The sequence below is a fragment of the Carettochelys insculpta genome, chromosome 12, assembly GCF_033958435.1.
Source record: "Carettochelys insculpta isolate YL-2023 chromosome 12, ASM3395843v1, whole genome shotgun sequence".
In the NCBI taxonomy this organism is placed as follows: Eukaryota; Metazoa; Chordata; order Testudines; family Carettochelyidae; genus Carettochelys; species Carettochelys insculpta.
In genome coordinates, this window is record NC_134148.1 from 23,840,364 (window position 1) to 23,868,021 (window position 27,658).

The window sequence follows — 27,658 nt, forward strand, 5'->3', positions numbered from 1 at the left end:
GCAGACATGTAACACTGCCTGCTGTGACATAGCATGTACAGGAGATCTGCATCCTTCACATAGTGAAAACTCTTCATTTAGTTCATTTAAATTCTATCGTGTGAAGACTGAAGGATCGAGCCCAATAGCAGCATGCCTAAGGGAATTATTTCTCAACTGGCAGAGGTTGTGTTCTGTATTTGTTATGCTAGGTTTCTCTTAATGATGGGCATGTGCCTTCTTCCCCACTGGGTACCCTGTGCCAGACTCAATTCATTTATACAAAATATAAGGTCTTGTTTATAGTGGCACAACTTTTTGCTGACTTCCGTACTGATGACATGAATGCATTGTTCTGAACAAGTCCAAATAAAATGCTCTAGTGCAACCTTTCAGTGCTAGGGGTTGGCACAGTCTGAAATGCCAGAGGACGCAAAGCCTAACCCACGGCAAAGCTTGGTCTGATCAAGAGGCAAGAGTTTGCAGCAGCTCATCCAGCATGGACTGCGGTGAATCCAGCTGATTGGAAGGCAGCTCACGCTACCAAGGGTTTAGCCAGATATAGTTGTTTGAAAGGCTGGGAACCCCTCTCCTAAGGCATATCAAGTGCATCTTAATTGGACTTGTTCTGCAGAGTACGTCAATCTTCAGCAAAGTAATAATTTCAAAGAAAAGCTATAATTACAGCTAACCTTTATCAGAAGCTTTGCATGTTCTCTGAAGGAGGTAGGCTTTAAATGTGTCAGGCCATCTATTTGGGGGATCCCAATTGCTTAAGCTGCTCCATGACTTAAATTGCTTTAACTTATTAGTCATATTTCACAAATGTCAGCATTTCTCTGTAGAAATTTGATGTGGTCTTACCGCTTCCTTACTGACATTTTTTTTCCTAGCTAGTGCCTGCTCCATGGAACCCATCCTCTTGAGTTGTCTGTGCCTGTCGCTGTCTTTTAAAGCCCAGAGAGCTGTCATCTGCATAGCAAACTGGGGCTGAGGTGAGGCAGGTCATTGCTATTTTAACTTATGCTTGCTTTGAATAAATTGGAAAGAGCCTGGGGCCTGAGGTTCCATGACACCCTCAAAATATGGATACCCATTATTTTTACATTAATTGCGCACATTCTACATAGTGATGCCCAGTAATTTTTGGCCATGTTTAGGAAGGCATTTCTTTCCCAGAATGTGAAACTGGCAAGACAATGGAGACTTTTTTCTCCTTTCACAAATGATAAAAAAAACCCACTTGTTTTGATTTGATTTTCCCTGCAGAAACTTCCATCTAACGTGGCAAAATTAGTTCTGAAGTCCAGAAGGTAGTTCTCTGCTTTATTCATGAATTAAGGCTGCCATCAGTACCACACTTCCACTTCTGCTATTCCTTCTGGTGACAGTCTAAAGAAGGTTCAAGTAAACCGTCTAGACCAGTGTTTCTTAAACTATGTTCCATGGAACACTGGTGTTCCGTGACCAACTTGCAGGTGTGCTGCAAGCATTTGGAAAAATACACTGATATATATTTTATAGTATTAAAACCAGATACAATGTTACTACTTCATTGCTATGATACCTGATTAAATTACTTTATTTTGTTTATGCCATTTTTTGTTTTGTTTTGTTTTTTGGTCTGACAAAAATATTTTGAAGAAAATTTTCATAGGTGTTTCTCACTTAAAAAAAAAAGCACTGTTTGGTGTACCATGGTCTCAGAAAGTTTAGGAAACACTGATCTAGACCTACAACAACAATGCAGCACAATATCTGAAACTGCAGGCAGATCCTCAGCAGGTGTAAATTCACATAGCTCCACTGAATTCAACAGAATTATGCTGATTTGTCCAGCTGAGGTTCTGGACTTATTCTAAGATCGCGTGGTTAAAAAGGAAGTTTCCTGAGCCTTATTCCTCACTCACTTATACCCTGCTTTTGATAATATGTCTCCATGGATTTCAGTTGATTTACTCTTGTTTTTAGACTGATTTAAATGAGAACACAATATGGCCCACAGCGTACATGAACATCTTGATGACATTTCTTTTGACAAGGACAGCCAAAGAATTTATCATATCGGCTCTGGAACTTGTCTATCTCATTATTTCAGTGAGCATCAGGTAGGGGAAGACATCTCTCCCTTCCAAATTAAGCCATTGCAAAATACATGTTGCCACAAGTTTTTCAGCTTTTCCGGCACCTGATGTGCAGCATATTCACTAGATTCAAAAGATTTTTGAATTTGTACGTACAAGAAAAGTGGTGTTTGCTGTCTTTATCAACCTCTAGAGAAACATTCTGTGTAGCTCTAATTCAGGCTAGACCAGATGGGCAGATAAATCATTATGTAAAAATGCATCATTGCCATCAGAATGTTTTAAGAAAATGAGCAAAACTAGGTATGTGTACCTTCAAGAATTTCCCCCGAAAGTGCTGAATTTACTATAATTCGTTTTGTTCTTCACAGAAACCTCTATTTAGTGGTAATGCCATTAAACAAGTGAAATACAAATTACAAGTGACATTTATATGATCATAATCACTCCTTCCTGGCTGCCAGGAATATTTTCTCATAGAGGAACCTGCATTTCTGCAGATGGCATGAAAAAAAATGAGGTCTGCAGAACACACCATTATTCCTGTGAGGCCGTCAGTTCATTAACCGAAGCAGCCAAGTCTTGCCGAGCCGCAACTGATCAGCAAATGGGAAATGAGCAGGAGTATAAATTCCCAGCAAACTGAATCATTAACATTTGCCGCCTGCATCCTGGAAACCCGGTAAATCAAAAGTGTCATGATGTATCAAGGCAAAATATCATTACTAATTGGGATTAATTCACTGCCATGGGATTACCTTCTTTTGCTGAAAGAAAATAAAACTCCTCGTTAACTTTTGTTACTTAGTAGTAGTAGTAGTATGATTATTACTGAGGGTATAATAAGGCACCAAGATACAGGATCTTGCACTCAGCTCCTTGCTTGTTACAGTTTGGTGCTGTGACCGCCAAATGCAGTATTTTCTGGTTGTATTGGATATTGTGTTCAGAGAAAGGAATACACATCCACCTGATTTTAGTTCTGATTAGGAAGGGTCAAAATATAGTGAAAAATATTTCTAGAAAAATGAGTAAGGTGGAATTTTTGCTATTTAAAGGCAAATAGGGCAAAATGAGAATGTCTGGATTTATATGGTTTCTTTTTGTAGTATCCAGAGACACTGAGACCTCATACTAGGGTGAGTGAAGTCACTGCTTGACAGCCTTGGCTGAGAGCCAGCTGGCCTTTAACGCAGGGCTTTAGTCCATATCGTCACAGGTTCAATCCCTGGTGCTGGTGACCCAGGTCTGTCAGCATTACAATTGGTGCATTGGCTGGAAAGAACTTCTGGAAGGTCTCAGAAGCTCAGGATGCACTTCCTCAGCCCAGGCAAGCATGTAAACTCAGAGGCACTGTGAGACCTCATACTAGGGTGAGTGAATTCTGTGCTCTACAGCCTCAGATGAGAGGTAGGTGGCTTTTAGCTCATGTGGTAGAGCACAGAGTTTTAGCCCCTATGATCACAGGTTCAATCCCTGGTGCCAGCAACCTGGGTCGGTCGGCATTACATTTTCATTATTTAAGGGAGGCTGATTCTGGGGACACCCATTCTGTCTGACACTCACTGGCATTCCCAAAGCTTCATCAGTCTTAGCACTTAAAGGACATCATTCCCTTTCTGAGGGACTTTTCAACTGTTAGCCAGTTGATCCTCTCAAACCTTTTCTGGCAAACCTTTACTGAGAATACTGGGCTACAGAGTCCTGAATGGAGCATCAGGTCTGTTATACTTTTTTAGCAGTAGCTGCAAGAATCCGTGAGAGAACATTCACTGATAAAGTGAAGGGCATCAACCCCCTATAAATATGTGACAGGGCCATTTGGATGGTGCAGGCCTAGCTGAACACCTGGTGGATGTGTGTTACAGATCCCCATCTGTGCCAGTCCACACAGCATATGAGTTGTTACAGCTCCCAACTACAAAGTCTCATCTATTTAGTTCATGTTGTAGCAGCTCAGACTTGTAGTTTTGGGGGGGTCCTTGTTTCAGCCTCCGGAGCATTACGTATTGTGGTTATAGTCATACACTTATGCCCTGGAACTTATTCGTATACTAGTACAAAATGGACGTGGAATAAGGCATTCACCCTACCCCAGCCCCAAAAGGGTAAAGGAAGACGAAAAAGGATCAGTTAGTGAGAGGGTCCATAGGCAAAGGATGTATGCCGGAGAAGCAATCCCTGATGAGAAGATGGAGCTCAGGTGAACTGTGCACTGAACTAGAGTAGAGCTAGGAAACTGGCAATAGAAATAACTGCAATGAGGAAGTATGTAGTCCCTCTCTGTGCATTAAAGAGTGAAGCCTGGGAAAGAGTAGGACCCTGGGAACCTGTTCCTGAGAAAAGAGTGAAGAAGAGAGATGGTTAGGAAGCAGCCCAAGGAGAAAGTAACAAGGGTAGGGACAGAGCATACAGAGGTGTTGTAACAATTTATATGGTGAGGGTGCTGACATCCTTGAACCAAACTTTTAACCATCTCCTGGAGTGAGATAGGAGCGACAGAGTGAGAGGGATGGCTGTAGATTAAGAAGACAACAAGGGGAGGTGTCAGACCTGGAGGAGAGCTAACCCCCAAAACAGTCAGGAGTAGGTGCCACCTCCAGTGAGTACACTATAACAGCAAGTAACAGTCTGATAGGTCAGCATTTTAAATCTAGTTGCACTGATGTGAATTCTGTCCAGGCTGGCAATAGCTGGTTCAGGAACAAAGATTAGGCCAAATAGTTGAATCCTGAAGATGTTGAAGTTGAGTAGGCATGTTGCTACATACAGTATTGGGTTGAAGAGGGGAACATTAGTCAGAGTTGTGGTAAAAAATATATGCCTCGCTATGGAGAGAAGTCCTTATCCAGTCTGAGGCAAATATATAGATGGTTTCTAAACACTCATCTTGTTCAGAGAGAAGAAAGGAGGGAAAGAAAAAAGATGAGGCCACAAAGAGAAAATAATAGTGGCAAGGAAGAAAGAACACTGTTGGGGATGGAAGTGTTTCTTAGCACCTCCAGTACCATCACCAAGCAGCTATCAAATACACAACCCACTCCTAACACCAGCTCTACTTACCCATAATAATATGAAAAAATTACTAGGTATGCTGCTCAAACTCCCTGTACTTGCCCTCCAAGCCAGCAGTGAGCAGCAACCCATTTCTCTGTTGAGCCCTCAGACCCATATAGTTCCAAAAGGCTGCCATCTTTATTTGTGAGATTTGTCAGATCTTAAAAGGCCTGCTAAACGGTGTTTGAGCGTTCACATAAGAACAAGAAGTGGTAAATGGCACCTCAGAAATAACCCATGACATTACTGACACAATAATACATAATTTAGTCCAAAAAGTTGACAAAATATTCCTTTTTCTTTCTATAATATTCAGCATATTTAAAGTCTTTGAGTAACCAGGTGCTTAAATCCTTGGGCCGCTCTGAGCTGCTCTCCAGGTCTGCCTCAGTGCATCCCATTGCCCTCTACAAACAGTAAATATATTTAGGCTGCCAGGTTTATGAATGTCCCTCATTACTAGTGTGCATCCCATTCCCTTGTGATTCCTTGACTTTCCTATTTACAAGCTATATCATAATTTCTCCGATAAATACAGTACAACATGAAAATATTATCAGAGCTCCATGATTGTATCGACAATGGGAAATGGTACAACTGTAACACATTCTTCTAATGATTTAAGTTTCTAATCTCGCAGCTCTCCCGGTGTGCTATGTCATAAATGTAATCAGAGTTTAACACATTTTTTGTCCAGATCTTATTACAGTGTATTCAGTTTCTTGATATGAGGGGGTCATTTTTATTTGCTGTTCACAGACCCATTATTTTTCTGATCATCCCAACAAGGCGCGAATATGTATTGTGTGTGTCTGCTCAGTCTGCAAATAACAGGCAATTGCACCTCATGGACTCTTACATTCCTGTGAGATAAGATAACTGCTTTGGTAACACTGACGGTGCATATTTGGGGTATCCAAACTGACACTAGAAAGGACAATGGTCTATAAATAATTAAGAAAATGTCATTTGTGCACTATTTTTAGTGCTCGGAGATAAGCTCTCATTTCAACTTCAGGCATGTTGCAGACAAAATTGATAGGCCAAGGTCAACTTGAGTTTTGCACGTAGCTCTGTCTAAAGTTCTTTTCAGTTCTAGGGGCCAGACTCAGCCTTAGTGGAAAGCTGGTACTCAAGCCATTAGCTGGTTTATTGACTGTTGCCAGTACTAGATTTGGCCCGTAATTCTTTTTATATATCTTTGGGCTAAGCTGCTGGAGTGGTGAGTAGGGATCATAAATGGCAGAATTCCATCCTTATGCCCTGGTGATTCATCTCGGGTGAAGTGTAAGGCCACTGTAAGACCTACCTAGTGCTTCTCACAAGCCACACAGAAGGGAAAAACAGGAGCTAGAAGATGGAAGAGATGTCAAGGAGTGCCAAGGAGTAGTGATAGCATTTGGAGCTGTACGGAGTCCATAAGCAGCTTGGGACAGGTCACTTTTGTCACTCCTTGTTGTGCTTTATGTGATGTGTTTCTTCTCTCTGGAGATGCCAAAGAAAATCGTGCCTTAGGTTGGCTGGGGTTGCGAGGGGAGAGTGTTCTTGTGGGAGAGCAAGATCTTGTTAAACAATTGGGGTGGGCAAATACTGACCCATGGCCTGGATCCAGTACACCAGGGTTAGTCCCTGGTGAGCCCCCACCTCTATAGTGACCTGGGTCTCAACAGGTGTTGGGTGATTGCAGCTCTTGGCCACAGATCATTGTTTGTGGCCGGGGGAGCAGCAGGAAATGGTGTCCCCATCTGCGCTCCTTCCCGCCACACCCCATTGGTTGCAAACAGCGATCCGTGGCCAATGAGGGTTGTTGTTGCCCAATATCTGCAAAGACACAGGTAAATATAATGGAAGCAGCCTGCCAAGGACTTGCCCTGGTGAGACGCTGCTTTTTTTTGCCCATCCCTGTGACAGAAGAAGGGCCATGTTCATAGCACGGAGGAATTTGGCCTTTTTTTTTTTTTTTTTAAATGAACATTCAGGATATTAACAAAAAATGTAGGAAAATCTGCTCTGGTGCTAGTTTTTTTTTAACAAGTCACACCTCTTCTCCTAACCTTCTCCCACCCTACCCCGTAGCCTGATGCATATTTTACTTTTCTAGGCATTTACTCTATATATGTGAGTCAATGGCCTCATCAGAATATTGAGCAGTACTGTATGATTATCAGTGACTAAATTAAAAAGCAGTTTTTATTAAGGGCAGCTGTGTTAGTCTTGTGCCCCAGATCCTGTGGCGCATCTGTTTAATATGTATGTAGGATGCCTTTCAGACACATGATAAACTACCAGCCTGTCTTCTGAGGCGAAGCTGACTTTATTAACACCATCATTAAAAACACATAGACAGTATTTCATTAATTTAAAAGGGAGAAGCTGTTTTAATTAGATACTGTAACTCCCCCTAAAGTTCTCTTTATCTACCTTCAGATTCAGACACCTGGATTATGACATTATTTTTAGTGAACCAAAGGTCCTTTTTAGAGCCATGTGTACAGTAACCCATTTCATTTACCAGTACACTTTTATTATTCAGATAAGCAGTAAATGGCCAGTCCAAGTCTAGAACAGGGACTCTTAAGTAAATAGACAGGTAGATGAGCAGGACATCAGTGGGCACTAGCCTAGGATTTGGAGAGCTGTGGTCAAATTCTTCCTCTGCCACAGTATCCCATCTGTAAAGAGGTGTCTGGGTGGGTGGGAGCAGGACATTGCTTACCTCACAAGAGTCCTGTGATGGGAAATACAATTGAGAGTGTGAAGCACTTGCAGATGTACTGATGAAAAGTGTTATATAAGAGCTTGGCATTTTTTTTATCTGTTAGACTATCAGAGTCAGCTGTTTATTGTGCCCATACCCGTGAAACAAATTAAAGAGTTGCATTAATGTGAGTATGATTAAATATTAAAGCTAGAAGAGACTATTTCAAACCCTCCTCTAGCACGGGAGTTATTTTACCTCATGAATATAGGTGTTGACAGTAATAATTTTACATTCAGAAGACACTAGATGAAGTAGATGCAAGGTGCTAGATGACAATGAAGGTAGTTAGGTGGTTCTGGAATTTATCAGTGGTACAGGCTTTGTTTTGATGAGTAAATCTGAGATCATCAGCAAAGTATTTATAAACATGTGATTCTCTATTTGAAAAACATAAAGCTTGTTATATTGGTGGGGTCAAAAAAAAGCTTTGTGTGCAGAACAATGTAAAGCTAACTTGTGACCTACCTCAAGCAGCTTAAATTTTCAAACTCCCAACAGACTTTGGCATATAGTAATGTACAAGTTATTAATGACAGACCAGGAAGACACAGCATTTCGCTCACGTTCAGTAGCTCTAGGGTGACCAGACATCCCAATTTTATAAGGACAGTCCCAATATGGTACACTCTACCCTATGACAATTTTTCACATTTGCTATCTGGTCGTCCTAGGTTGCTGTTAAGAACCATACAGATTTTCAGCTACTTTGAATAAACAACATTGATCACCAATAATATGAACCTCATGAAACCAAGAGCAAAATTCATGTGTATATGCTGGAATGCATTTTCAGTCCACCCATGCATTGTGGATGCTGCTGCTGTTCTGTAAGCAAGGAGATGCTATATACTTTTCCAGAATGACCTTTATTTTAGATTAAAGAAACACTGTCATTCTGAAATCTAGTCAGTTTAAAACGTGAGTTAAAAGGTAATAATATCTGCCCCTGGGTCTCCTGGCCAATTTTTTGTGATTTTTGCAATCGCACTTTCCAATTTTAAAACATTTTTCTTTACCCTGTTGTTGAATGAAAGACCTATACAAACAACAAGGGAATACAGCTAACTAAATTGAAAAGGAAACAGTGAAATTGAAAATGTTCCAAGTGCTGTCAAATGTAGAATATAAACTGAAAAATAGTGAACAATATTCTTTTCTAATCTCTTTAATTTAAACCTATCTCTGGCACTACTTAAAGAAAACATCAGTACCTTTTCTAACATAAATGTGAGGTTTGTTTGTTTTTAAAAAGGTTGACTTTTTAGGGGACGGGCAAAATAAGAGTGCAGAAAAGATAAGATCTCCAAAAGAGAATGTGTGTTCCATGCTTGCACTACTCTGCTTTAGAAAATGGCAGATTCCTTCTGTGTGATGGATAAACAGGAGAAGTTATATTATTCCATAGATGTAGGGAATGCCATTTCTAGCATAAAACAAAGAATTCCCTTCCTGCCCCCACCTTCTGTACAGTTCAAAGGAAGGTCACCAAAAGAAGCTGGGACAATTTCCTTCAGCTTCATCACTCCAGAAAGCCTAGGTAAAGCTCAGTTGGCCTCCAGAAGATTAATGGTGGTGGAATAAGCTAATCACTCTGAATCTGAATCCTTCCCTCACTGTGATTTTGCTTAGGGCTGCTGTTTGCAAGTCCTCCATGTTTTCAAGTTGTCCATATGTTTTCTCTCTTGAAGGTCATGTTCAATGGAGAGATTTTCTTCCAGCTCCCCAACTGGCAGAAATTGTAGCTTAATTCTTAATATGTCCCCCATCTTCATTTCTAAATAACTTTGAAGATAATAAATTGTTGAACTCTTTGACAAATCTCAGCATTTGTTATAAATCTGTGCAATTTCAGGCCTAGAATTTTTCAAAGGCATTTGATTTCAAAGGCACGTGGGAATCTGTCTATCTTTGAAATTCTAGCGTTCACATCTCTGCAAAAATGTGGAAATAACATTTCAGGTTCAGATTCATAGTTTGGTCTTTTCTGTTGTCGATTGTCCATGACCTCATCTTGGTTAAATTGATGAATGCAGCTGCTGCTTTCCCAATTCATGGCATTGTTTCCTCTCATTAGTGTCATTGATTCATTCTTGTACACCTTTGCCTTCTAAGGTAATGCTTGAGTTGAAAGCTGCCGGGCTTCTCTTAGATATGTTTTTACATAAATCATTATTAAAGCTATGAAATGGTTTCTTAAGATCTGTGAAGCATATGAATGATTTTTGCCACTTGATACGCTCTTGGAAAATTATTCATTGAACGAAAATGTGTTCCATACATGATTTTTGAGTCAAACTCCAATCTGCTCTTCTCTAACCTTCAACTGCCTTCTCTATTTTTCTTACGACGTACAGGAGAAGATTTTGACTCACTCTGGAAGAAGTGTGTCCAGTTCTTGCAGTCAGTAGACTCGCCTCTCTTTGGTATTTTGACAGCAATGCCACATTGTTCTGGAAGTTTTCCCTAGACTCCAACTATGTTGAAAAACGTGGCAATTTTACCAAAAAGCCAACACAACAGGCTTTTTTCCTGCAGTTGAACATTATGGATTCAAAATGTCTCTCCTGAAACTCCCAACAGGTTTCCTCCTTATAGTTCACTCCTACCACCAGGGCTCCTTTTAATCTATGAAAAAGGACCTCTTTCATTTAAATACATTGAAGTTGAGCTTTGGATGATCCAGTGAAAAGAGGACTGAGCCTAATAAGTCAGTTTCTGGGTCAGTTAGACATTTATAAAGCAAAACTTTTAAAAGGCAGAATAAGTGTTTATGTACACCCTCCATTTTGAACATATGATCACATTCTCATGTTTATGAAGCACAGCCTGCGTTTTAAAAAGCGTAGGCACAAAAGTATAGGCTTAACAAAAGTGCTGAAAACACACCTGATCTGTGTACAAGTTCGGGCTGCATGGATGTAAAGGTCTGACCAGATGCAAATCTCAACCTCATAGGCATGGATCAGGAAAAGTTTCATACATTTCTTTTTGGAATTTTGGGCCAAAGTCTGTTCCCATATCTTTGCAAATGAGGCCCTTTCTCACTCTCAGCATTGCGGCCTTTTGCATGCTAGTTATTCTAATCTTCTGAAGAGAATAAATATTTCAATTTTAATTGCATCAGAACTAACTTAGTCTAGCCTATAAATGGGGCTTTTTGAATCAGGTACAATTAACCTAAACATTTTGATTTCTTTGTATGGGAAAACAAGACACTCATTCTCCATTCATTTGTTAGCTCAGTGCTACAATAAAAGAGCACTGTAGGTGTTAACAAGAAGGAATGTGCCACAGAGTAAATTGCTCGTTCTTGTCAAACTTATACTTTCAAGGAATTTTTTGAAATGCAAAGGGAATGCCTGGAATATATGAGACGTCTAACATCAGCACTTTTCTGCTGCAGTTTGTTTCTGATGCTGCGACCCAGTTGGAGTGTTAGAGCAATATGGCTAAACATTCAAAAGTATAAATGCTCATTTTAGATAAAGTTATGAAAGGTACTTTCACATTGTTGAATATTTAAATAAGTCTGATGAAGAGGTTCTGCTCCCGGCAGCTCATCCTCATGCAAATATGACTTTGGATGTAGATTTTACTGAAATGTCAAAATTTAGGACAATGGCTATAAAGGGCTTAGCTGAATCAGTGTAAAAATATATATGCATAAGTCCAATCTTGTGTAGCAAAAGCACTTAAGTAGGTAATTAAAGTTACAGAGTTTCTTAAGTGAATTGGGTCATTTATTTTTTACATTTACCCTAAAACACCTAGTTGTTTCCAGGGAATCCTCAGAACATTCAGGGTGTGTTTGCATTTATTCTTCTATAATGAAGAGGATGGGACTCAGACCTTGGCTACATCTACGCTAGAGAGATTTGTTGACAAAACTCATGGAGCATCTACACACAGTGTTTTGTTGACAATCTGTCAAAAAAACTCGGCACACCTGCTGACAGCATTCTGCCTCTCCGCAATGTGGAATAACACCTTTGACAGTTTCTGCTATGTAGACACTCTGGGGACCCCCCTATCAACAAACAGAGCTTCCAGTTCTCCAGGCAGCCCTGTTTGCTGAGCTCCCAGTTGGCCATTCTGGCAAGAGAGCAGCTGGGCAGTCTGCCCACTCACTGTTGATGGAGCAGATCGCTCTTTTGATCCACTTTTGTGTGTGGATGTATTCTGTCGACAGAAGTTTTGCTGAAAGATCTCTTCTGGCAGTAATGTCTATCAACAGATCACTGTGGTATGGACATAGCCCTTGTGTGCTAAATCTGCAGTAAGCCAGATAGTTGAATCTGTACTTAAGACCCTACTGTATAATGTCCTCCCTCCTCAGATCTACACTATACAGCAGATTCTAACACCCTTTCTCTGTGAATAATGCTGTTGACTATGATGGAGTAGGATGTTATTTGGGATGAGAATCTGGTCTGAAGCCTTTAATATCATAGGGAGGAAATATCCTGGTTCTTCTGAGACTTAAACCAAGGCATCTCAAATCACCGACATTTAGCCTTCAGTGGAAGTCTGGCAAGAATGAGATTTTACCTCATCTATATAGTGAGGGCAAGATCCCTCTTCTATTAACATCAGTGGAAAAATTCCCATTGCATTTGAATTGATTTAGTCCATAAGAGAGCATCTGGAATCTCAATGTTTTCCTTTCTGCAAAAACTAACTTGTACAATATTGGTGGTTTAGCCCATAATTTAGCGTACTGCTGTGCATTTTAAAAGATTAGCATGGGATTTAGACACACCAATCTTATTGCATGAGGAATTAGCTGGCCAATTCTCATTTAATCGAAGATAACCACATGGCAAAATCCTGTGCAGCTCATTGCCATATGGCTGGATAATGTTGTGGGTTGCGCAACTTAAACTTTAGTTTAAGTTTCTTGAGTAAAAAAAGATTAGGTTTGCCATATTGTTTATAGAGCTTCAAACCTCCTCAAACACTGTAGCTTATCTCGTAAAATGTGTTATTGCTTTAGGTCTGGCTGCTACTGCTTCTCCAAGCCCTCTCCTAGCTCCAGTCTCTTGCTTCCTGCAGTGTATAGTGAACAGTAATGTGTCAGTCAATTCCTAGATTTCATCCTCCTAACCCTGATAACCTGGGCTGAATACTGGCCCCAGTGACATCAACGAGAACTTTGCCATTAGCTTAAATGGGGCTAAGATTTCACTAATCATTTATATGACAAACAACATTGGAAAATATTTTCTTTCCCAATTTGAGTTACATCAAATTATGATCTTTACAATAGATCCACATGTTGAGATATGTAATGGAGTAGGCAGATATCTTGTGTGCTTTAAGTAACCCATTCTCCAGCATTTCCCTACAGCTCATCTTTCATTTATGTTGATGATATTTATTTGTGATTTATTTTCACTGCTGTCACTGATACTTCTTAATAACCAAAGCTCACTCATTTGATGGAAATGTTCACTCTGCTGTAATATTAAATGTCTTGCAGCCAAACAACCCAACTGCTTGTATTGTACAGCATTCTATTCTTCTGAGAATGTAATACCTTCCTGTTCTTTCATCTCTCACTCCCTAGTATCCTGAGAACAGATAAGAGCTCAAATTATTTTTATGGCCCCCAAATGGAGCATAATTTGCTATGCCATAGGAAATGCTAAATGACAATTTTCTTCACATTTTCAGGTATTGATATTACATTTGTGCCAGCCGTAGATCACTTATGGGACAAATTGTTTCAATAAATACCTTTAATGTTGGGTAACATAAATAAAAATATGCCTATACTCATCTGTTATAACCTATGGATGTATGATTTAATCATTTTATCAGGTGCAGAAGCATTCAGTGGGTGAAGACTAAGTCCATAGAAAGGATGAAAGTCCTGTGTACAGTAAAACTCAGAGTTATGCAGGGGTTTCATTCCTTGCAACCCCCCCGTGTAACTCAACTTTCCCATAAGTCGAGGGAGGGGAATTCCTCCCTCCTCCCCCGAGCCCCCGGGAGCCTAGAGCCAGGCGCAGCAGTGCCTGGTAACTTTCTAGGCTCCAGCTCAGACACTGCACCTAGCTCCTGGCTCCCTGGGGGCTCAGAGGGGGAGGGAGGTGGGCGGAGAAGCCCCTCAGCCCCAGGGAGCCAGGGGCAGCAGTGCCTGGTCAGTTTCCTGGCTCCCTGCTGCTTCCCACCTCCCCCCACCTCCCAGTTGTGGCATCCCACTGGCTTCGCCCAGCTGGGGGGAGCCAGCAGCAGAGCACTAAAAGGAGCAGCCCCTTCGGCTTCCCCCGGCTTACCCCATCTGGGTGAAGCCAGAGGGAAGCTGTGAGCCCCCAGGTTCTAGCCACCTGCTTCCCCCAGCTTAATGTGTATGTCAAAATCGCCTGAAGCAGGGGTTTACTGTATTCATGTGATAATATCGAGTGATATTTTTATCCAAGGCTACCTCTACACTATGAGATAAAATCAGATTTATTTACATCAGTTTTCTAATACTGGAATTTATGAGTTCAGTTTTGACCATCCTCATTTCCACCGTGCTTCCCACAAAGTCCAGTCATTGCTGCCACACACACATTGGCTAACATCGCCTGTTACAGTAGTGCCTTGTGGGAAGCTATCCTACAGTTCCCTCATCCGTGTAGCATTCTGGGTATGCTCGCTGGTCTTGACGTCATCTACCCCCTTGCATTTTCATCATTCCCTTCCTGGTCCCTGAAAATATGTCCACCACTGGAAATAATGCAGAGCCCCTCAAAATGAGAAGAAAAAAATTTTGGTTTCCCCACACATTACATTGCCAGCACAGGTGCAGCAACAGTATTCTCAACTGAACATCCACTGATGATTGCATGTATGTGATCCTTACTTTAGTAAGGCATTTGATACAGTCTCGCCTGATATTCTTATCAATAAACTAGGCAACTACAACTTAGATGATGCTACTCTAAGGGGGGTGCAAAATTTTCTGGATAACCATACTCAGAGAGTAGTTTTGATGGTTCTCAATCCTGCTGGAAAGGTATAACAAGTGGGGTTCTGCAGGGGTCTGTTTTGGGAATGGTTCTCTTCAATATCTTCATCAATGATTTAGATACTGGCATAGAAAGTATGCTTATTAAGTTTGCAGATGATACCAAAATAGGAGTGATTGCAACTGCTTTGGAGGACAGGGTCAAGATTCAAAATGATCTGGACAAACTGGAGAAATGGTCTGAGGTAAACAAGATGAAGTTTGATAGAGACAAATGCAAAGTGCTCCACTTCGGAAGAACAATCAGTTTCACCCATGCAGAATGGGAAGCGACTGTCTAGAAAGGAGTATAGCAGAAAGGGATCTAGGAGTTGTAGTGGAACACAAGTTAAATATGAGTCAACAGTGTGATGCTGTTGCAAAAAAAAAAAAAGCAAACATGATTCTGGGATGCATTAACAGTTATGTTGTGAGCAAGACATGAGAAGTCATTCTTCCACTCTACCCTGCGCTGGTTAGGCCTCAGTTGGAGTATTGTGTCCAGTTCTGGGCACCACATTTCAAGAAAGATGTGGAGAAATTAGAGAGGGTACAGAAGAGAGCAACAAGAATGATCAAATGTTTAGAGAACATGGCCTATGAAGGAAGGCTGAAAGAATTGGGCTGGTTTAGTTTGGAAAGAGAAAATTGAGGGGGTTAGTGGTTTTCAAGTTTCTAAAAGGGTGTCATAAGGAGGAGGGAAAAAACTTGTTCTTCTTGTCCTCTGAGGATAGAACAAGAAGCAATGGGCTTAAACTTCAGCAAGGGAGGTTTAGGTTGGACATTAGGAAAAAGTTCCTAACTGTCAGGGTGGTCAAACTCTGAAATAAATTGCCTAGGGAGGTTGTGGAATCTCCATCTCTGGAGATATTTAAGAACAGGTTAGGTACATGTCTTTCAGGGATGGTCTAGACGGTTCTTGGTCCTGCCATAAGGGCAGGGGACTGGACTTGATGACCTCTTGAGGTCCCTTCCGGTGCTAGTATTCTATGATACCCGAACATAATTCAGGGGCCCAGAATTTTTTTTTTTTAATTTGAGAGGAAGCTGGGAAGAAAGAGTTTTTGGTTTCCCCATTTATTATGTTGTTAATGGAAAGGGAATTTGGATTTCCCTTCAGAACACAGTTGCTGTAACTGGCCATCCACTGAGTATCCCACCCCTCATCATTGGGCAAATGTGATCCCTGAAAACAATGCAGGGGCCCACAATGTTTTCTATATTGAGAAGAATGTGGGAAGAAAGAATATTTGATTTCCTCATTCACTACATTGCCAATACAGGTGCAGAAACTGTATTCTCAACTGGACCTCCACTGAGTATCCCACCTCCCCTCACTGCAGAAATGTGATCCCTGAAAATAATGCAGGGGGCCAGCATGTTTCTTACATTGAGAAGAATGTAGGAAGAGAGAATTTTTGGTTTCCTCATTCAGAATATTGGTGTTGAGGAGAGTCTTAATGTGGGGTCCCAGACTGTTTTATAAAGTTAGAAGAAATAGGATAGAAAAGTGCAGGAACAAAAAAAAAAAAAATCGGTTTCCCCCAGCATCAGCAAGCCCCAGAATGGGCAAAGAGGGGAGTGCAGTGGGCAGCCAGTTGAAGTTTTCCTTCACCAGTTGCAGAAAGCCCCTTAGCCACCAGGGGAGACTTTTCCCCAGCAGCAGCAGCAGCAGCAGCAGCAGCAGCAGCAAGCCCATGTATGGGCCAAAGGAGGGATAGTCAGTGGATGACCAGTTGAGCTGTTCCTTCCCTGTTGGCAGCAGCAAGCCCCTTAGCCACCAAGAGACTTTTCCCCAGCAGCAGCAGCAAGCCCAGGTATGGGCCAAAGGGAGGGTGGTCAGTGGATGACCAACTGAACTGTTTCTTCCCTGGCAGCAACAGCAAGCACTTTAGCTGCTGGGGGATACTTCTCTCCGGCAGCAGCAACCCCAGGTATGGTTGGGGGGGGGCCAGTTGAGGTGGTCCTTCCCAATGGCAGCAAAGCCCCCAGTATCTTAACCGCTGGGGGGAGATTTCCCCATGGTAGCAGCAAAGCCCAGAATATCTTTCCTGCCCTTGGAGCCCTAAACGCGCAACTGGCAGCATTGTCAGCACTGAACAGAAGGCACATCCTTTTAACTGGTTTGGATTGGGGGCTACCCACACGAGGTGGCTGAGTGCAGGAAAGACCCAGACTGTGTGGCACCTGTGAGGGAGGGAAGGGGGTTAATAAATTCGCTTATAAGATGTGGTGCTTCCATACTTGCATTTAATCAAACTTCTCAGTTCGAGCTTGACGTTATACCCATCAGGTAACTGTGATTTTTGTAATCTCGAGATTACTGCACCCAAAATTGAGCTAATGGTCTTTACAGTGAAGACAGTCATGTGGTGAAATGGAGGTAACTGAATTAAATTTGATTTTATCTCATAGTGTAGATGCAGCTCCAGTTTCTCAGTGGTCAGGCAGCGAAATCTTCTGTAAATGCACATTAGCGTTCAATCAAACTAAGGCCATGACCCTGTAAATAGTAACAAATGTGGTTCACCTTTTATGTGTACAAGCAGTTGCATTGAATATTTGGTACCAGCAGGAATAAGAACAGACATAAGTGTTGGCAGGACTGGGAATCTGAAAATGGGCCAACTTTACTATTTAGAGCTAATGCACATCTACCATACTCTATTGTACCAATAATACTAATTCCAGTGAAGTTTGCTGTGCCTTGTAACCAGTGACACAAATAGCCACTATAGGTTCTGAGGCAAGGTGGCCTGGGGGGATCAAGGATAGAAAGGGCAGAATCTAGGGCATTCAGCCCTCAGTGCCACCCAGACTGTGGGGCAAGGACCCACTCCCCTTCCCTTACAGCCAAGCACAGAGGAATACAAAAAGCCCTGGTGCTCTGGTGGCTACTGACAAAGTAGCACCAGCGATGGCTGGATCTCTGGGCCAAGGGGCAATTGCCTGCTCCTCCCCCACCCCACACCCCCATCCCATCATCAGTCCTGCTTGTAAATTGCAATTGTATGGAAATCCAGGTCTTTCAAGGACATACGTATTCAACAGGTGCTATTAGAAACAGAATTTGCCACTCCATGCTCCTACGCTACCTGTGGTAACTTCCTGTACTTAGAATAAGTTCCCAGTGTATTCCAATCACTACTGTGGCTCAGATATTGAGTTTTTCTTTTCTTTTTTCTTTTTCAAAAGAACTTAATAATATACATTGAATTAAATTATATATGTTAACTTACACTTTCTTTGTGTTCAACAGATATTGTTATATTCTAAAAAAGTTATTCAGTTTTATAGCAGGTGTAGCAATATCTAGGTATTTGTCAGGAATTATTTGTCTCCTTTATTCAGTTTTCAATTAATGCATGTACTTCTCTGTTATCACTGTATCTTAAGTCTTACTGTACCAGGCAGGAGCATTTTCTTCCAGTTAATGAGAGATGGCCTGCCTCTAATAAATGCATTATTAAAGATTCTCCAAAGACAACATCATTAACTGGCAAACCTAAAAGGACCCACTGCCTCCTTAACAAAAGTACATCCAGTCACTGACCTGATTTGGTCAGTCATGCTCCAGTAACCTTGTGCCTCTGGCCAGTCCCACCTGGTGTTCCTAAAGCTCCCTGTATTCTCACAGGCCTTTCAGCATCAGTCACTGGTAGGCTAAAAATGTTAGAAAGTTTTGCTGAGTTAAGGTACCACTGACACAAAATCTCAAAACAGTTTTCCTTTGTGATAGTACTTCTCGGTTGACACCTACTCCTCTTTCAAGATGCCAGCATCCCCCTTTATATCCTCATTGATCACATTGGTAAGAAGATATACTTCTTTTCCAGTTTTCCAGTTACTGGCAAATGACCCACACCTTCATGACACAGGGGGAGAAGAAAATTCCACAGAGATCACTGTCAATGAGATCTGGAGAAAAATGCTTCTTGGCCCCCCATATTCTGTTCAGTTACATCCTGAGTCTTTTAACATAAAACAGACAGCCAAGCTCCTAGAAAGAGACTGCTCAGTGCTGTCTCACAGCCCTGGCCCACAACATCCAATGTCTTATCTCTATCTCTGGCCATCCCTGATGGTTCAGAAGAAAGATATTTTTTAATATCTGGAATAAACTGGTGGAAAGGAAATCCCTCTATGACTTCTACAGGTGGTTGAAAACCTGAAACATGAGCCTTTCTGTGTGCTAATTTCCATGAATGTAGTATATGATCTGTTTATAAAAATTCGTTAAAGAGATTTCTATAACACAGCTATGAATTGTATTATCGATGGCAGAATTTACCCTACTGCCATTATTGTTTCATCTCACTTAAACGTTCACCTAATTATACAGATTAAACTTCTCTTCTCTAGCAACATACATAACCTGGCATGATTTTGGTTACCCAAAAGACCACTTATCGTGGGGGAAGCCAACTTTCCTGTGGTCCCATAGAGTTTGTTTACAGCCTCCAGTCCTGGCTATCAGTGTTCTGTGGTGTTATTTAGCTCTAGTTTATCCCTAAACATCTTCTAAGGGCCAAGTAAGCAGTGGAAGTGTTGGTAATACTGCTAGACAATATTGACTTCTCGTGGATTGGTGCCGAATGAGAAAATTTGCCAAACAGGTCCCAAGGGTGCTGGACTAGAGAGGTTCAACCTGTATTTGTTTTAGTGTACACTCTCATAAGGTAAACTTAAAATGCCTGAAGCAATACCATCCACTTTGTTCTGATGGTAATACTATGGCTATGGCTACACTAGCACACTACATCAAAGTAGCCTATTTCAACGTAAGAACATCGAAATAGGCTACTTCGACACGTATCGTCTACATGTCCTCCAAGGCTGGTGTCATCAACGTTCAACGTCAAAGTAGCGACGGAGAACATCAAAAGGAGCCATCCCGGAAGGAAATGCGGAGCCTCCACACACAAGTGCTCCCTGTCGCAATAAGGGGCCAGCAAAGCCCCAAGCCTCTCCCTTAAAGGGCCCCTCCCAGACACATTTGCCCTGCACAGCACGAGACCTACAGAGCCAACAACTGGTTGCAGACCCCGTGCGTGCAGCATGGACTACCAGCTGCAGCAGCAGCAGCCAGAAGCCCAGGGCAAAGGGCTGCTGCACGCAATGACGCCCCGCAGGGGCTGGGCAGAGCATCTCTCAACCCCTCAGCTGATGGCCACGATGGAGGACCCTGCTATTTTGACGTAGCGGGACACAGATCTTCTACACATGCCCTATTTCGACGTTGAATGTCGAAGTAGGGCACTATTCCCATCTTCGGATAGGAATAGCAATTTTGATGTCTCGCCACCTAACGTCGATTTCAACATTGAAATAGCTCACAGCACACATAGATGCGACGCGTACTATTTTGACGTTGTGCCAGCTACTTCGAAGTAGCCGGCTAGTGTAGATGCACCCTATATGTTGTAAATCTGCTGCAGAAGAGTTAAGGCTGTAGTAATTTCCATGAGTCACTACAACCCCAACTACTAATTCCTTGGTGATGGAGTTTGTTCATTTTTTGACTTAAACTTTTTTGAACTTTCACAACATGTATACATAGAGTTGTGTTTTGTAAATCATTCAGCATTGGCCTAACTGGTTCCTAAAGCACAGAATCATAGTTGCTACCTTACCTCCTCCTTAACAAAGCTTGTTCTCTAAGCATCTTATTCAGCTTGTTGGTTGTATGTTTGTGAAAATTATTAAGGATCCTAATGAAATGCATTGAAAAGAGCTATCATGCAGGGACCCACATAGAAATTGATTTTTGAAATGGAGAAATCTGCGCATTTTGATGTGATTCTGTGCTGCTCAGAATGTAAACCTTGCGTTTAGGTTCTATAATTCCCTGGGCCCAAATTGGCTAATGAACTAACAAGTAATGTAAGGATAAATTCTCATTACAAAGTGTAGCTCATAGCTGTTTAAGTTCAGTTTATGGTCTGTTGAATGGCTAAGTCTGAGTTAATTGAAAGTAATTATAAATCGACAATTTGCAATCTGTGAAAAAAGAAAATCAGAGTGAAAAATTAAGTGTCTGTGGTCCAATTCAGTGAGTCTTATGACTGGAGCAAAGAAACTTAGATAGATATAAATATAACAACAATGCTCTTCTCACTGGTGTTATTCGAAAAAATAAGTAAACAGATATAGCTGTCTATCCAACATAAGGTTCTGTTATCACTGTACTAAATTGCCAAAGGAGGTTGTGGAATCTCCATCGTTGGAAATATTTAACAGCAGGTTAGATGAGCATCTATCGGGGATGATCTAGATGGTGCCTGGTGCTGCCATGAGTGCAGGGGACGATTTCATGGCCCCTCAAGGTCCCTTGCAGTTCTAGTAGTCTCTGATTCTACTGTCATCACATTTGTCTAATTTAAAATGTCATCTTCCTTCTGAACAGACACCATACATTGCACCCAAAGCCAAAATCTATTACAAAAAACACTGGAAAAAATCCTATCTATGTTTAAGTGAAAGTATTGTGATAAAAACTTGACCATATGAATGTTTTGGGGATTCAGTCCTATTGTATGGCTGTTAACTGTATTTAGTAAGAACCTTGCCATCTTACATTTCTCTATAAAGCACTATGCACATTAGTAGAAAATAGCAATGAATACTTATAATGTGATCCATTTAGCTAAGTGACATAAAAGCCTTTCTAGTTGTAGTGCTTATAAAAAAAGGAAAGAGTATCATGTCATTGTTTGTATACTTAGTTACCCTGAGGATTGATTTTCAAATAGCCTTTACTCCTGCTCAGCTCTTGTGTTGTGTTTGATTACTTTATCAGAAGAGTGAAATTAATTTTAATTACAATATATTTCCATGATATGTTTTGATAGACGTGTGTCTTATTTTTTCATCAGTCTTCATAAATGTTAATGATACTTCACTATCAAAATACCTCCAAGACTGCATACCCAAAATATCTCCAGTGTTCATCGATTAACTCTGATGTCACACAGACTCTAAAGCACTGGCACAATTCCATTACTGGTTCTAGTGCTGCAGTATTGTTCCCCAGAGTAGCCCATCCTTCTGAAAGTGGTTCTTCCTACAAGGGTGTAAAAATTGTTGATGATCTTTCATCACTGCTTGCCTGACCCTATTGAAAGGGCACCCTTGGACGTATAAGCATGTGTCTCCTTAGTTGGGTACCCAGCATATCTTTAGTTGACGTGTGTTCAGGAAAATATAATACAGTTTTTCAGATTGTAAGGCAGGATACTCTACTAACCTATCTGTACTACCAGTCAGCAGTTTTGTGATTCTTAGCTTGGATTTTGGATATTCCAGAGATTGTATCAGCTCACTTACTGTAGATGTGGAATACTAATGGAGGAGTTAGAGATGATTTGCAATAGCTGAGGCTGAAATTGTTTCAGTTTCATTTGTACATTTCCTTTTGCAAGTTTTGTCATGATTCACTTGTCTCTGTCCTCCCACATTCTGTATTTATTGAGAAAAAATACAAATCCCAAAGATCAGTAATCATGAGCCAAAAGTTCTGTACCAGATGATGCACTATGTCCTGTGAGTGAAATACATCTTTTTTTAAATGTAGATCTGTGAGTTGTTTGAATACATTTGAAACTTCTGTTAATTTTTGGTTTTGAACTTCCTTTTTTAAAGAAAATGATGAACCAGGAGTAATTTATTAGTCCAATAGTAATACCCCTTCATGTGTCAAACAATTCAAGGTCAATCGTCCCTCTGATTATTCCAAACGTACAGTAAGGGTTCTGATTTTTTAAAAACATTGCACATTAATCACTGAATTGCAGCAATTATGTAACAAATTAAGTGCACAAAGACTTATTTTTAGAAATGAAACTGAAAATAGAAATGTAACTCTCCTCAGTTAGTAACAGAGAGGAAGCCGTGCTAGTCTATACACTATCAAAACAAAAAGCAGTCAAGTAGCACTTTAAAGACTAGCAAAATAGTTTATTAGGGGAGCTTTCGTGGGACAGACCCACTTCTTCAGACCATAGCCAGACCAGAACAGACTCAATATTTAAGGCACAGAGAACCAAAAACAGTAAGCAAGGAGGACAAATGAGAAAAAGATAATCAAGGTGAGCAAATCAGAGAGTGGAGGGGTGGGGGAGAAGGTCAAGAATTAGATTGAGCCAAGGATGCAGACGAGCCCCTATAGTGACTCAGAAAGTTCCCATCACGATTTAAACCATGTGTTAATGAGCCGAATTTGAATATAAAAGCCAGCTCGGCTGCTTCCCTTTCCAGAACGGTGTGATAATTCTTCTTCAGTAACACACATACCTTTAGGTCACTGACAGAATGCCCCATTCCATTAAAATGTTGACTAACTGGTTTGTGGATCTGGAGTGTTTTGATGTCTGTTTTGTGCCCATTGACCCTTTGTCTAAGGGAGTTAGAAGTCTGTCCAATATACAAAGCATCTGGGCATTGATGGCACATGATGGCATATATGATGTTAGTAGAGGAGCATGAGAAAGTGCCCGTGATTGTGTGAGTAACCTGGTTAGGTCCAGTGATGGTATTTCCAGAGAAGATATGTGGACAAAGCTGGCAGCGGGCTTTGTTGCAGGGAAAGGTTCCAGGACTGGTGTTCCTGGGGTATAAACTGTGGCTGTTAGTGAGGATCCTCATGAGGTTGGGAGGTTGTCTGTAGGAGAGAACAGGCATGTCACCCAGGGTCTTCTGGAGTGTAGCATCCTGATTAAGGATAGGTTGTAGGTCTTTAATAATTCGTTGCAGTGGTCTGAGTTGGGGGCTGTAGGTGATGACCAGTGGTGTTCTGTTGGCTTTTTTGGGCTGATCTTGGAGTAGCTGGTCTCTGGGTATTCGTCTGGCCCTGTTGATTTGTTTTTTTTACTTCTCCTGGTGGGTAATTTAGGTTTATGAATATTTGGTAAAGTTCTTGTAGTTTTTGGTCTCTGTCAGTTGGATCAGATCAAATGCGATTGTACCTAAGAGCTTGACTGTAAACAATGGATCTAGTCACATGTGCAGGATGGAAACTAGAAGGGTGTAGATAAGTATAGCGATCAGTTGGTTTTCAGTACAGTGTGGTACTGATCAGGCCATCCTTGATTAGTAGTGTAGTGTCCAGGAAATGTATCTCTTGCATGTTGTAATCGAGGCATACGTTGATGGTGGGGTGTAGATTGTTAAAGTCTCTGTGGGATTCTTCTAGAGCCTCAGTTAGTGTCTGCTCCTGTTGAAGTTAGTGTGTGTTGGAGTGGGGTGGGGAAGAGTGTGTTAAATTGACTTTCACATGACCAGAACAGTCCCAGAGTGTCCTCAGTTGAAAACCCAGCCAAGAACCAGAGTCTTACTACATTGATGAAGAAGTCATTGTGTTTGTAGTAATCCAATAATTCATAGTCAATAAATAATTAGTAAAACCAACTTTTTTTTCTCCTCATGGGCTGTCTCGCACAGGCAGCATTGTTTCCTTGGTAGCATTACTTTTTCTCAGGTAATCTAAATGAGTCCACTGGTTTTGTTTTCCCAGACAGCATGTGATGGACACGGTGATGATTTTCTCTGTCACAGAATTTTTAAAGGCCCATTGCAGATCCTGATATATGAAAGGGGTGAACCTATGTATATGTTATACACTGCTAGATATCTAACAATTATGTGTAGAGCTGTTTGGAAATTTTGAGTGTGATAGAAAATACAGTTTCGGTAAAACTGAAATATTCCATAAGAAAACTTCGGTTTTGATGTTTGAAATTTTTCACCTGGTAAATTGTAATTTAGTATTTAGTCAGGGGTCAGCTTGACTCTAATTGAAATGTTTCAATTTGTTGAACAAAACCAAATTATTTTCAGTTCAGCATTAAACTGTGTCTGTGTGTGGTGGTGCCATGGTGCATCATGGGAGTTGTAGCGTAGCTCTTTCGTCCCCCATTCTGATATTCATTTGCCAGAGATCTCCCACAATGAGCTGTCACCTCCATTGTGAATGAGCCATGTGCTGCTTCATAAGAGTCACATAACAGTAGGTGTATTGTGGAAAACATTTTGTGGCCATAGGGCCTGGCAAACTAAGGAGACCAAGTGCAAGAGGCAACCACGCCATAATTACCACGTGTATCTGCAACACAGTGGGTAGCTTCAGTTTAATCACAAAGGCTGTGTCTACACTTGCCCCCCAACTTCAAAGGGGGCATGGTAATCAGGGCCATGGGAGATTACTAGCGAAGTGCTGTGGTGAATACACAGCACTTCCTTAGGCTAATTTTCCCCCATGGCAACTTCAAAGCATCAAATGTCAAAGTGCCAGCATGCATGTAGCTGTTAGCCGGTGGCCGGGCTGTGGGGTGAGGTACCAACTATGCCCTTGTTACCATCCGAGTCTTTAACTGCTAGAGCGCAGGGCTTCTTCTCAGCGGGCAGCCTGGGCCAGACTGATGGATGCCCCAGGGTCCTAAACACCCGAGTCTTTTACTGCTAGATCAGGGAGCTCCGTCGCATCAGGCAGCCAAGATTGACTGACGGGTGCCCCAATGGTAGCACTAAGAGCCTTTCCACACCCGAGACTTCAACTGCTAGGACACACTGTCCCGTCGCAGCGGGCAACCAGGATTGGCTGACGGGCACCCCAGGAGTCTGCCCCGTGGAGGCGGCACGACTCTACGCTAGGCTCTTAGCACTCTCACCTACGGCCAGGCTGTGGTAACCAAACGGTTAAAGTTCTTTTGATTGTGCCGTTTATTAAGCTATAGTTATAAGTGTGCAGTTACAAAAGGCTATTGTCTACTTCTTATATGCTAGCAGAGTGCAGGTGTTTAACAGGTTACATTACAATTCAATACCACGATGTCTTAATGCAACAGCATCTATCTATAGAGCTCTAATTCTTTAACTGTGCACACCAAAAGGAGACCTTAATGTGGGTACATCTTACCCTCCTTAATATGGGTATATCTTACCTTCCTTGTGTCTCTCGATACGAGCGTAGCCAAGCCAGGATCGGTCACTCAATTCCGCGGAAAGACAAATACGAGATTGGGCGTCCCCAGTTGCGGACCTCGGGAGGCAATCACCTGACCCAACCAGCAGGTAGTTGGTGGAAATGCACTCAGAGTCAGAGTGCTGCTGGGCCCATCTTTGTACCCCTTGGGTCACGTATCCTCTTTCTTATCTGTGGTGCCAGATCATACTGGTCTGTCTTTTGTGACGCCAGTTTTACAAGGGCAATTCTTACTTAATTTGCACTTGTAAGACAGGAGATAAGCAATTTTGGGAGTACAGGACATTCTTTTACAAGGGCGGAGATTCCTTTTCTGGGATGGCTGTGTGGGCGCATGAAATCCATCAATGCTAGCTGAGGTAATTTCCTGAGGCCCCCTTATTGACAGTTGGCCTGTTAGCCTTTTATCTGTACTTTCTGTTTCTCAGGGTCACAATGAGCCTGCACATCTGGGCCTCTGTGGGAGATATCAAAGACTGTGCTGTCAGCAGCTGTTCCGTGCCCTGTGTGCTTGTGAGGCACCTCAGGAGGGGCAGCAAGCTGGCTTGTAAGGGGGAGACTTTTGTCTGGCTACGGTAGTTTGAGGAGTAAAGGGACCCTGAAGTAGCATGGGCACGTAAAACTACCTGCGGCTGCACACACTCCAGCACTTTGAAGTTTGAGCCTTCGAAATTGCCACAGGGGAAAATTAGCTTAATGAACTGCTGCATGTTCACCGCAGCACTTCATTAGTAATCTTCTCTGGCCCTGATTAGCATGCCCCCTTCAAAGTTGGGGGCAAGTGTAGACACAGCCAAGCTGTCTCAAAAAGAAATGTTCAATTTCCATTCAACACACAGAGAAAATGTTCTGAAGCTTTTCAATCAGATTTTAAATTTTTTCTTTGGTGAAAATGTAGATATTTGAATTGTTTGTCTCAGTTCAGTTCAAAAATTAAATGTTGAAATGGGAGCAGAAATTCACATTTTTTCTTGGTTATGGTCATTCTGCATGTTTATAAACAAGTCTGAAGTCAAAGGATTGTCCAGGATGTAAAATGAAAAGTTGAACATTTAGCTATCATGCTCATAGTCTGAATATTAGTTCACATCATTAAAGCATATATCTTTAGTAGGTAATAGGATTTACTTATTATTAACATGTGACTAAACAAGATTCTAAGCATTTAAATCAGGGCTTAGACTGTAGCTTGCTTTTGGGAAGGTATATAGTACTGCATGGTATTAAGGCATGATTAGAGGAACCCTATACCATTCAGAGATTAGAAATGTGCATTTATGGCATCAATCAACAAATAAAGCCTTCAAGTAGCAAGTAAAATAAGAAAGATGATGATAAATTCATGATTCATGGCACAAGCCAGATGCATTATGAATGATCAATGAGCATTATCATCAGAACAATGTCATACTGTTACAATTATGGTGCATCATAAATGCAAATATAATTGTCTTGTATTCAATGAAACACAAAAGCTTCATTTAAATAATAAAGTTAAGGTTGTGATTCTAACTGACAAAATCTTGGATACAAGAAAGACAAAGTGCATAAGGTAATAACTTTTATTGGACTCACTTCTGTTGGGGACAGAGAGAAAAGCTTTGGAGTTTACATAGAGCTCTTTATGCTTGAAAGCTTGCTTCTCTTACCAACAGGAGCTGGTCTAATAAAAGGTAGTCAAGAAACCTATAAATGTCCTCCACCTTGTCTCTCTAGCATTCTGGGATTGACACAGCTATAGCAATATTGTGCAAAACTTTGAATGCCCAGATGAGCGGATGTGATTTCATCCTTAACCCTTTCAT

The 27,658-nt window shown here is 41.4% G+C and overlaps 1 long non-coding RNA gene across 8 annotated transcripts in view; it reads left to right on the plus strand.

The window, feature by feature from the left end:
• The window catches only part of LOC142019784 (uncharacterized), a 252,227-nt gene that overhangs the window by 29,266 nt on the left and 195,303 nt on the right, over window positions 1-27,658 (plus strand). The window contains exon 2 of one of the 8 annotated variants that reach the window (XR_012647194.1): window positions 873-974. The exons of the other annotated variants lie outside the window; for them this stretch is intronic. This is a non-coding gene — a long non-coding RNA (uncharacterized LOC142019784). The remainder of the gene's footprint in view (window positions 1-872; window positions 975-27,658) is intronic. 8 annotated transcript variants of the gene reach the window in all.